Source organism: Ornithorhynchus anatinus, chromosome 1, assembly GCF_004115215.2.
Source record: "Ornithorhynchus anatinus isolate Pmale09 chromosome 1, mOrnAna1.pri.v4, whole genome shotgun sequence".
Classification (NCBI taxonomy): domain Eukaryota; kingdom Metazoa; phylum Chordata; class Mammalia; order Monotremata; family Ornithorhynchidae; genus Ornithorhynchus; species Ornithorhynchus anatinus.
The window spans coordinates 168,927,612-168,937,790 of NC_041728.1; the positions used below are offsets into that span (position 1 = coordinate 168,927,612).

General features: G+C 46.7%; 1 non-coding gene across 1 annotated transcript; it reads right to left on the bottom strand.

The window, feature by feature from the left end:
- Positions 1-943: 943 nt before the first annotated feature.
- Positions 944-1,081, bottom strand: LOC114816494. Its single transcript, XR_003764276.1, has one exon. It is a non-coding gene; the product is annotated as a small nucleolar RNA SNORA7 (small nucleolar RNA).
- Positions 1,082-10,179: the final 9,098 nt, after the last annotated feature.

Here is a 10,179-nt window from a genome sequence, read left to right on the forward strand (position 1 = left end):
AGCACTTGATAACAATCAACCAGTCAGTGCTATTTATTGAGTGCTTACTAGAGAAGCAGCATGGCTCAGTGGAAAGAGCCCGGGCTTGGGAGTCAGAGGTCATGGGTTCTAATCCCGGCTCCGCCACCTGCCAGCTGTGCGACTTTGGGCAAATCACTTAACTTCTCTTGTGCCTCAGTTACCTCATCTGTAAAATGGGGATTAAAACTGTGAGCCCCACGTGGGACAACCTGATTACCTTGTATCCCCCAGCGCTTAGAACAGTGCTTTGCACATAGTAAGCGCTTAACAAATACCACCATTTATTTTTATTTATTTTTTTATTTTTCTACAGGCAGAGCACTGTACTAGGTGCTTGGGAGAATTACCAGGCGCTGCTTATAACAAGTTTAACATCTAGAGGGGGATATAGACATTAATATGAATAAATAATAATAATGATATTTACCCCACTCTCAGCCCTACACAGCTTAAGTGCCTATCCATTAATTTATTTTAAAGACTGTCTCCCCCTCTGGACTGTAAGCTACTTGTGGGCAGGGAACATGTCTACCAACTTTGTGCTTAGAACAGTGCTTTACATGCAGAAAGTGCTAAATGAACACCAATGAATACTTGATCGGTTGATTATAGCGAGGGGCAGGGAGGGGTTTTTGGGTAATAATAGTAATTATAATTATGGCATTTGTTAAGTGGTTACTATGTACCAAGCATTGTTCTAAGCACTGGGGTAAGTACAAGGTAATCAGGTTGAACACAGTCCCTGTCCCACATGGGGCTCACAGTCTTAATCCTCATTTTAGGGCTGAGTAACTGAGGCACAGAGAAGTGAAGCGACTTGCCCAAGGTCACACAGCAGACAAGTGGTAGACCTGGGATTAGAACTGACATCCTCGGACTCCCAGATCCGTGCTCTTGCCACTAGGCCATGCTGCTTGAAATGACTTGTAGCAGATGGCCTTCCACTGGCTAGCCACTGCCCAGGCTAGGAATGGAATGGGTAGACCTCAGCTTGGCTCTCCCTACCGTGGTCGAGACTGGTAGGGTACTGGAAACTCTCCAGGTGCAACCCTGAGAGGGGCTTGGGAGAATACGGTACAACAATAAACAGATACATTCCCTCCCTCGAATTAGTTTACAGTGTAGAGAGGGGGTGAGAGACATTAGTACAAATAAATTAATGACAAATATGTAAATAAATGCCGTGGGGCTGGGAGAAGGGATGAACAAAGAGAGCAAGTTAGGGTGACACAGAAGGGAATGGGAGAAGAGGAAAGGGGGCCTTAGACTGGGAAATACTCCCGGAGGAATCGTACTTTCAATAAGGCTTTGAAGGATGGGAGAGTAATTGTCTGTTGGATTTGAGGAGGGAGGGCATTCCAGGACAGGGGCAGGATGTGGGTGAGGGGTGCGTAGCGAGAAAGATAAGGGAGGCACAGCGAGAAGGGTAGGATTAGAGGAGCAAAGTCTGCGGGCTGGGTAGTAATAAGAGAGTAATGAGGTGAGGTAGGAGAAGGCAAGGTGATTGACTGCTTTAAAGAGAAGGAGAAGACATGGACTCCACCACCAGAAGCTTTCTATCTATTCCACCAGTGGTGGAGGATTCTGATGGAAGAATCAGCTCAGACATTCTGTAACTGGACAGGCCTAGCATGAATCCTGAAAGGTAGCCAACTAATGTGGGTGGTGAATAATAATAATAATTATCATTGTGGTATTTTTAATTGCTAAATATATGCCAGAGAAGCAGCGTGGCTCATGGAAAGAGCCCGGGCTTGCCAGAGATCATGAGTTTGAATCCTGACTCTGCCACTTGTCAGCTGTGTGACTGTGGGCAAGTCACTTAACTTCTCTGTGCCTCAGTTACCTCATCTGTGAAATGAGGATTAACTATGAGCCTCACGTGGGGCAACCTGATTACCCTGTATCTACCCCAATGCTTAGAACAGTGCTCTGCACATATTAAATGCTTAACAAGTAGAAGCAGCGTGGCTCAGTGGAAAGAGCCTGGGCTTCGGAGTCAGAGGTCATGGGTTCGACTCCCGGCTCTGCCACTTGTCAGCTGTGTGACTGTGGGCGAGTCACTTAACTTCTCTGTGCCTCAGTGACCTCCTCTGTAAAATGGGGATTAACCGTGAGCCTCACGTGGGACGACCTGATGACCCTGTATCTCCCCCAGCGCTTAGAACAGTGCTCTGCACAGAGTAAGTGCTTAACAAATACCAACATTAACATTATTATTACTATATGTCAAGTTCTGTTCTAAGCGCTGAGATGGATATAAATTAATCCGTCCAGGACACATGGGGCTCCCAGTCTTAATCCCTATTTTGAGATAATGATGAGATAATTGAGGCACCAAGTAGTTCAATGACTTGCCTAAGATCACCCGGCAGACATGTGGCGGGGCCAAGATTTGAATCCAGATCCTCTGACTCCCAAGCCCGTGCTCTTTCCACCAGGCCAGTGAAGACCACGGAGGCTACTGAGACACCCCCCGGCTGGATCATGGCTCTGTGGCGGAGCATCGGAACTCCAGTATGGTCACTTCGGTTTGGCTTGGCCTAGTGGAAAGAGCGTGGGCCTGAGAGTCAGAGGAGCTGGGTTCTAATCCCGGCCCTGCCACTAGTCTGCTCTGTGACCTTGGGCAAGTCAATTCACTATTCTGTGCCTCAATTTCCTCAACGGTCAAATGGGGTTTCAAACACCCTTTTCCCTCCTATTTAGACTGTGAGCCCCATGTGGGGCCGATGATCTTGTATCTACCCCAGGGCTGAGTACAGTGTTTGACCCATCGTGAACGTTTAACAAATATCACAATTTAGTGACTCCTACCTATACGACTATTTGAGTGTACATCGCAGTAGACTGCACCCTGCCCAATCACTCGTTAGCCGTAATTCTGTATTTGTACTAATGTCGGTCTCCCCCTCTAGAATATAAACTAGTTGGGGGTGGGAAAAGTGTCTCTCTAGGGCTTAGTATAGTGCTCTGCACATAGTAAGTGCTCGGTAAGTATTCCTGATTGATGGAATGATTGCACTCTGTGCTCCAGTGGCAGTGACAAGAGAGAGTGAGTGGCACTGTGCAAACCCCTAACACTGTAACCGACTTCGTCCTTTGTGCAGCTTTTCAGTCGTAAAATCTCGGGACCGAGGCTCAACCTAGAAGCAGCGTGGCCTAGTGGATCAGCATGGGCCTGGGAATCTGAAGGACCTGGGTTCTAATCCCATTTCTGCCAATTGTCTGCTGTGCGACCTTGGGCAAGTCACTTCCCTTCTCTGGGCCTCAGGGACCCCATCTGTAAAATGGGGATTGAGACTGGGAGCCCCATGTGGAACAATCCTACCTGATTAGCTTCTATCTACCGAAGCGCTTAGAACAGTACTTGGCATATAGTAAGCACTTAAGTATTATTATTATTATTATAATTATTCTAATCCCAGCTCCGCCACTTGCCTGCTGAGTGTCACCTTGGGAAAGTCACTTCACTTCTCTGGGCCTCAGTTAGCTCATCTGTAAAATGGGGATGAAGACTGTGAGCCCCGCATGGGACAACCTAACTACCTTGTATCTTTCCCAGAGCTTAGAACAATGCTTGGCACATAGTAAGCACCTAACGAATACCAAAAAAAAAAAAATGAAGTTGGATGGATCTGTTTTTAGACAGAAAAGCCTACAACCATCAAGACAGGAACAGAACTTACTCCTGACCGCCTGCTTAGCTTTCTGCCATCAGGGCATTCTGAAAAAAGCACTGGATTCCCAGAACTCACTGAACGAGTTAGGCCAATGCATTTTCAAAATGCTCCCATCCCAAATGACCCCATTCCATTGCAAAATTGGATCTTAATGTGAGGTGGCTCCCACTGGGTGAAAGAATTCCAAAGGACCGGGCCTATCTTCCAGATTCACCAGCATTTCTAGGTAGAGAAGAGAAGTTGAAAATAATAGCTGCAGCTATTACTCATTCATTTATTCAATCAATCGTACTTACGGAGTGCTTACTATGTGCAGAGCACTGTACTATGCACTTGGAAAGTACAGTTCGACAACAGAGACAATCCCTGCCCAACAATGGGTTCACTGTCTGAAAGGGGGAGACAAACAACAAAACAGAAACAAGTAGACAGGCAACATTAAAAGAGGCCCCCCCGCCCCGAAAGAGCAGTAAGTGAATACCCAAGATGAGATAACTGAGGCACAGAGAAGTGAAGTGACTTGCCCAAGGTCTTGCAAAGACTCATCTTGATTTCAAACTAGGCTGGCCCAGTTGTCCAATTTCCAGATGACCTCCACCCTGTCTGCTTCTGGTGTGGTACCAATCAATCGATCCTAATTATCAAACATTTACTGCATGCAGAGCACTGTATTCAGCTCTTAGGAGAGTACATTATAACAGAAGTGGTAGACACCTTCCCTCCACCCAACAAGCTCATTCATTCATTCAATCGTATTTATTGAGCACTTTCTGGGTGCAGAGCACTGTACTAAGCGCTTGGAAAGTATAATTCGGCAACAAATAGAGACAGTCCCTGCCCAACAACAGGCTTATAGTCTAGAAGGGGGAGACAGGCAACAAAACAAAACAAGTAGTCAGGCCTCAGTAGCATCGAAAAGCATCAAAAGCTCACAGCCTAGAGCTGGGGGGGGGGATAGACATTGATAAAAATAAATAAATTCTGGATATGCACATAAGCGCTCTGGGGCTAATAAAGGATGCAAATCCAAGGGGAAGGGTAATGCAGAAGGGAGACGGAGTAGGAGAAATGAGGGCTCGGCCGGGGAAGGCCTCTTGGAGGAGATGTGCCTTCAATAAGGCTTTGAAGGTGGGGAGAGCGATCGTCTATCAGATATGAAGAGGGAGGGTGTTCCAGGCCAGAGGCAGGACGTGGGCGAGAAGTTGGCGGCGAGATAGATGAGATCAAGGCATAACGATCAGGCTGGCGCTAGAGGAGCAACGTGTACCAGATGTTTTGATGACCGATTTTTATTTTCTATTCCTCCCTCTGGGTGTGGATGCTGTGCCAGATTTCACACCAAGTAATCAATCCTTCAATCAGTGGTATTTATTGAGTACTTACTGTGTGCAGAGCATTGTGGGCCGGGAATATGTCTGTTTATTGTTGTAGTGTACGCTCCCGAGCACTTAGTACAGTGCTCTGCACACAGTAAGCGCTCAATAAATGTAACTGAATGAATGCACTAAGAGCTTGGGAGAGGACAGTAGTTAGTAGCCACTATCCCCGCACTTAAGAAGTTTACGCTCTAGCAACGGAGGCAGATGCTAAAATAATTTACAGGTAGGGGGAAGCAGCCTTTCTCAGGGTGGCACCTGGAGGGTTTCCAGTAGTCTACCAGTCCCGACTACAGGAGGGAGAGTCAAGCAGAGGCCTGTCCATTCCATTCCCAGCTTTGGCAGTGGCTAGCGAGTGGAAGGCAATCTGTTACAAGTCCAAACTCACCCGTGATGGGCAGCAGCGGCATAAGAGAGAGTCGAGGGTGGGGACTCAGGTTTATCGAGAAGCAGCGAGGCTCCGTGGAAAGAGCACGGGCTTGGGGGTCAGAGGTCATGAGTTCGAATCCCTGCTCTGCCACTCGTCAGCTGTGTGACTGTGGGCGAGTCACTTCACTTCTCTGGGCCTCAGTGACCTCATCTGTAAAATGGGGATCAACTGTGAGCCTCACGTGGGACAACCTGATGATCCTGTATCTCCCCCCAGCGCTTAGAACAGTGCTCGGCACATAGTAAGCGCTTAACAAATACCAACATTATTATTATTATTATTCATTCAATAGTATTTATTGAGCACTTACTATGTGCAGAACACTGTACTAAGCGCTTGGAATGGACAAATCGGTAATAGATAGAGACAGTCCCTGCCCTTTGAACGGCTTACAGTCTAGTCGGGGGAGACAGACAGACAAGAATGATAGCAATAAATTGAATCAAGGGGATGAACATATTAAAACAGTAGCAAATAAATAGAATCAAGGTGATGTACATCTCACTAACAAAATAAATGGGGTAATTAAAATATATACAGTTGAGCGGACGAGTACGGTGCTGAGGGGTGAGGAAGGGAGAGGGGGAGGAGCAGAGGGAAAGGGAGGAAAAGAGGGCTTAGCTGAGGGGAGTTGAAGAGGGGGGTAGAAGGGGAGCAGAGGGAGCAGAGGGAAAAGGGGATTACTGAGCAAAAGGGGGGAATGGTAAACCACTTCCTTAGTATTACCAAGAAAACTCTATGGATCCACTACCGGAATGATTGCAGATGGAGGTGGGGCGTTCCGGGAGAGAGGTGACCATGGCGTCGCTATGGGTCGGAGGCGGCTTGACGGCATAAGGCAAGACAAGGGGAAAGCAACAGAGTTGAAAATTTTTTACCTAAGTGCCGTGGTGGGGCGGATGTCACCAAGCGTTTAAGGAGTGAGGACTCAAAGTTCATAGGTAATGGGGAAATACTGAAGGGGCGGAAAGGGTTGGGGTGGGGATTAGGGCGAGGAGATGAGTGATTACTCAGGGAAAATCATTGACCTGGGAGAGAAATACTTCGACTTTAAAGATTCAGAGATTTCCCCCAGAGAAACGTTCTGGGATCATGCAAAATCAGTTTAGGGCCACAAAACAGCATCTAATAATAACTGTGGTACTTGTTAAGCACTTACTATGTGCCAGGCACTGTTCTAAGCGCTGGGGTAGATACAAGGTAATCAGGTGGAACACAAGTCCCTGTCCCACATGAGGCTTACAGTCTTAATCCCCTTTTTACAGATGAGGAAAGTAAGGCGCAGAGAAATGAAGTGGCTTGTCCAAGTGCACACAAGAGGCATGTGGTGGAGATGGGATTAGAACCCAGAACCTTCTGAGTCCCAGACCTGTGCTCTATCCAATAGGCCATGCTGCTTCTCACACATCATCACATCACTTAGGCTATGAGCCCCTGGTGGGACAGAGATTGTGACCAACCTGATTAGTTTGCATCTATCCCAGAACTTAGGACAGTATGAAGTAAGCACTTAACAAATATCAGTGGGGTTATTATGATGATGATGATGATTCATTCATATTTATTGAGCGCTGACTATGTGCAGAGCATTGTACTAAGCGCTTGGAATGTACAATTCGACAACAGATAGAGACAATCCCTGCCCAATAACGGGCTCACAGTCTAAATGGGGGAGACAGACAGCAAAACAAAATGGAACACGACAAGTAGTCTGGCGATGACGACGACGACGACGATGATGATGATGTTACGTGTCCAGGATAAAATGTATGATGACCCACATGACTCTTTGTATGGTACCAAGGAGGACATCTGTGGTCAGCTAGTCAGGTTGGACACAGTCCCTGCCCCACATGAGGCTCACCACCTTAATCCCCATTTTACAGATGAGGTAACTGAGGCCCAGAGAAGTGAAGTGACTTGCCCAAGTTCACACATGAGAGGAAAGTGGTGGAGCTGGGATTAGACTAATAATAATAATAATAACAATAATAATAATGGTACTTGTTAAGCACTTACTATACTGTTCTAAGGACTGTTATAAGCACTTAGGTAGATAGGAGCTAATCAGTCCCGGTCATTCATTCATTCACTCAATCATATATATTGCGCTATTAATGTGTGCAGAGCACTGTACTAAGCACTTGGAAAGTACAATACAGCAATGAAGAGTGACAATCCCTGCCCACAACGGGCTGTCCCACATGGGGCTCCCAGTCTCAATCCTCATTTTACAGATGGGGTCACTGAGGCCCGGAGAAGTGAAGTGACTTGTCCGAGGTCACACAGCCGACAAGTGGTGGAGCGAGGATTAGAAGCCATGACCTTCTGACTGGTAGGCCCGGGCTCTATCCACTATGCCATGCTACTTCCCCAGGTCCTCTTCATTCAGATTATCCCAGGGAGAAAGTGGTAAAGAGTAAAGGTGACAGCACTGATTTTACTTTTTAGTGACTTGTGAGGAGACATTTCATTGATTCATTCATTCATTCAATCATATTTACTGAGCACTTACTGCACGCAAAGCAGTGTATTCAGCACTATAACAATAAACAAGACATATTCCCCGCCTATAAGGAGCTTATAGCCTAGAGGCTGGGTGACTATTTCCTTTCTCCTGATCCTGCCTGCCCCAGCCTGTGATGGCATGTACCGAATTTGGTGTTCATTTATTCATTCAATTGCATTTATTGAGGGTTTACTGTGTGCAGAGCACTGTACTATACACTTGGGAGAGTTCAATATAAGAATAAGCAGACACATCCCCTGCCCACAACGAGCTCACAGTCTCTGCCTCCTCCTGAGAAGCAGCGTGGCTCAGTGGCAAGAGCTTGGGAGTCAGAGGACATGGGTTCTAATTCCGAGTCCGCCACTTGTCTGCTCTGTGATCTTGGGCAAGTCACTTAACCTCTCTGTGCCACACTTACCTTATCTGTAAAGTGGGGATTAAGACTTGAGCCCCACGTGGGAAAACCTGATTGCCCTGTATCTATCCCAGGGCTTAGAACAGTGCTTGGCACATAGCAAGCGCATAACAAATACCAGAACTATTATTATTGTTATTATCCATATGGAAAACTCCTTGAGGGCAAACCGTGCTTCTCAATTCTATTATTCACTCCCAAGTGCTCAGAGCAATTCTGATTAGACTGTAATCGATTAGACTGTAAGCCCCTCAAAGGGCAGGGACTGTATCTGTTACCGATTTGTCCATTCCAAGTGCTTAGTACAGTGCTCTGCACATAGTAAGCGCTCAGTAAATACTATTGAATGAATTCTCTGCATGGAGTAAGAGCTCAATAAATATGATCGATTGATTGAGTGATTGATTGAAGAGCAGAAGAGCAGGGAAGCAGCATGGCCTAGTGGAAGTAGCACAGACCTGGGAGTCAGAAGATCTGGGTCCTAAAACCTGTTCTGTCACTTGTCTGCTGGGTGACCTTGGGTAAGTCACCTAACTTCTCTGTGCTTGAGTTACCTCATCTGGAAAAGGGAGATTAAGATGGTGAGCCTCATATGGCGGCAGGGAGTGTCTCTACCTGTTGCCGACTTGTTCATTCCAAGTGCTTAGTACAGTGCTCTGCACATAGTAAGCGCTCAATAAATACTACTGAATGAATGAATGAATGAATATGGGACACGAACTACCTCCAACCTGATTAGCTTGTATCTACCCCACTGCTCAGTTCAATGCCTGGCATATAGTAAATCCTGGATTACCTTGCATCTACTCCAGCGCTTAGAACAGTGCTTGGCACTACTTGTTTTGAGAAGCAGCGTGGCTCATTGGAAAGAGCCTGGGCTTGGGAGTCAGAGGTCATGGGTTCGAATCCCAGCTCTGCCACTTGTCAGCTGTGTGACGGTGGGCAAGTCACTTCACTTCTCTGGACCTCAGTGACCTCATCAGTGAAATGGGGATTAACTGTGAGCCTCATGTGGGAACACCTAATTACCCTGTATCTACTCCAGTGCTCATAACAGTGCTCTGCACATAGTAAGCGCTTAACAAATACCAACATTATTATTATTATTATAAAAACTGAGCTGGGCCTGGTCTTTCCTGAAGTTGGACACAACTGAGGGAGCTTTTATAGGGCTCGTGCACAAAGTAAGTGCTCAGTAAATGCCATTGATTGATTGTGTTGGGAAGGTTACATCTGTTTACTCCCTGCCTGGAGGTTGATTTCCTTTTTCTTCTCTTTTTCTGGGAATTCTTTGTCCATTTTAGTAGGATTTATTTGGGCATGTTTTTGGGGATCTGGCGTCTCCTTGTGGCTCTCTCTGAAAGTTCCCGAATTAGCTGCCCAAGCGCTTCTTTGTTGGGAGTTTTCTGGCTCCAGTTCCCGGGAGACTTTTGTTAAAAGCAGCCTCGTCAGAAAGAAAAGTCCAGCTCCCTCTCCCTTTGATTCATTCAATCCTATTTAAGGAGCGCTTCCTACGTGCAAAGCACTGTATTAAGCGTTTGGGAGCATACAAGAGCGCGGGCTTGGGAGTCAGAGATCACGGGTTCTAATCCCGGCTCCGCCGCTAGTCAGCTGTGTGACCTTGGGCAAGTCACTTAACTTCTCTGTGCCTCAGCTACCTCATCTGTCAAAGGGGGATTGAAACTGTGAGCCCCACGTGGGACAGACTGATCACCTTGTATCCCCCGGCGCTTAGAACAGTGCTTTGC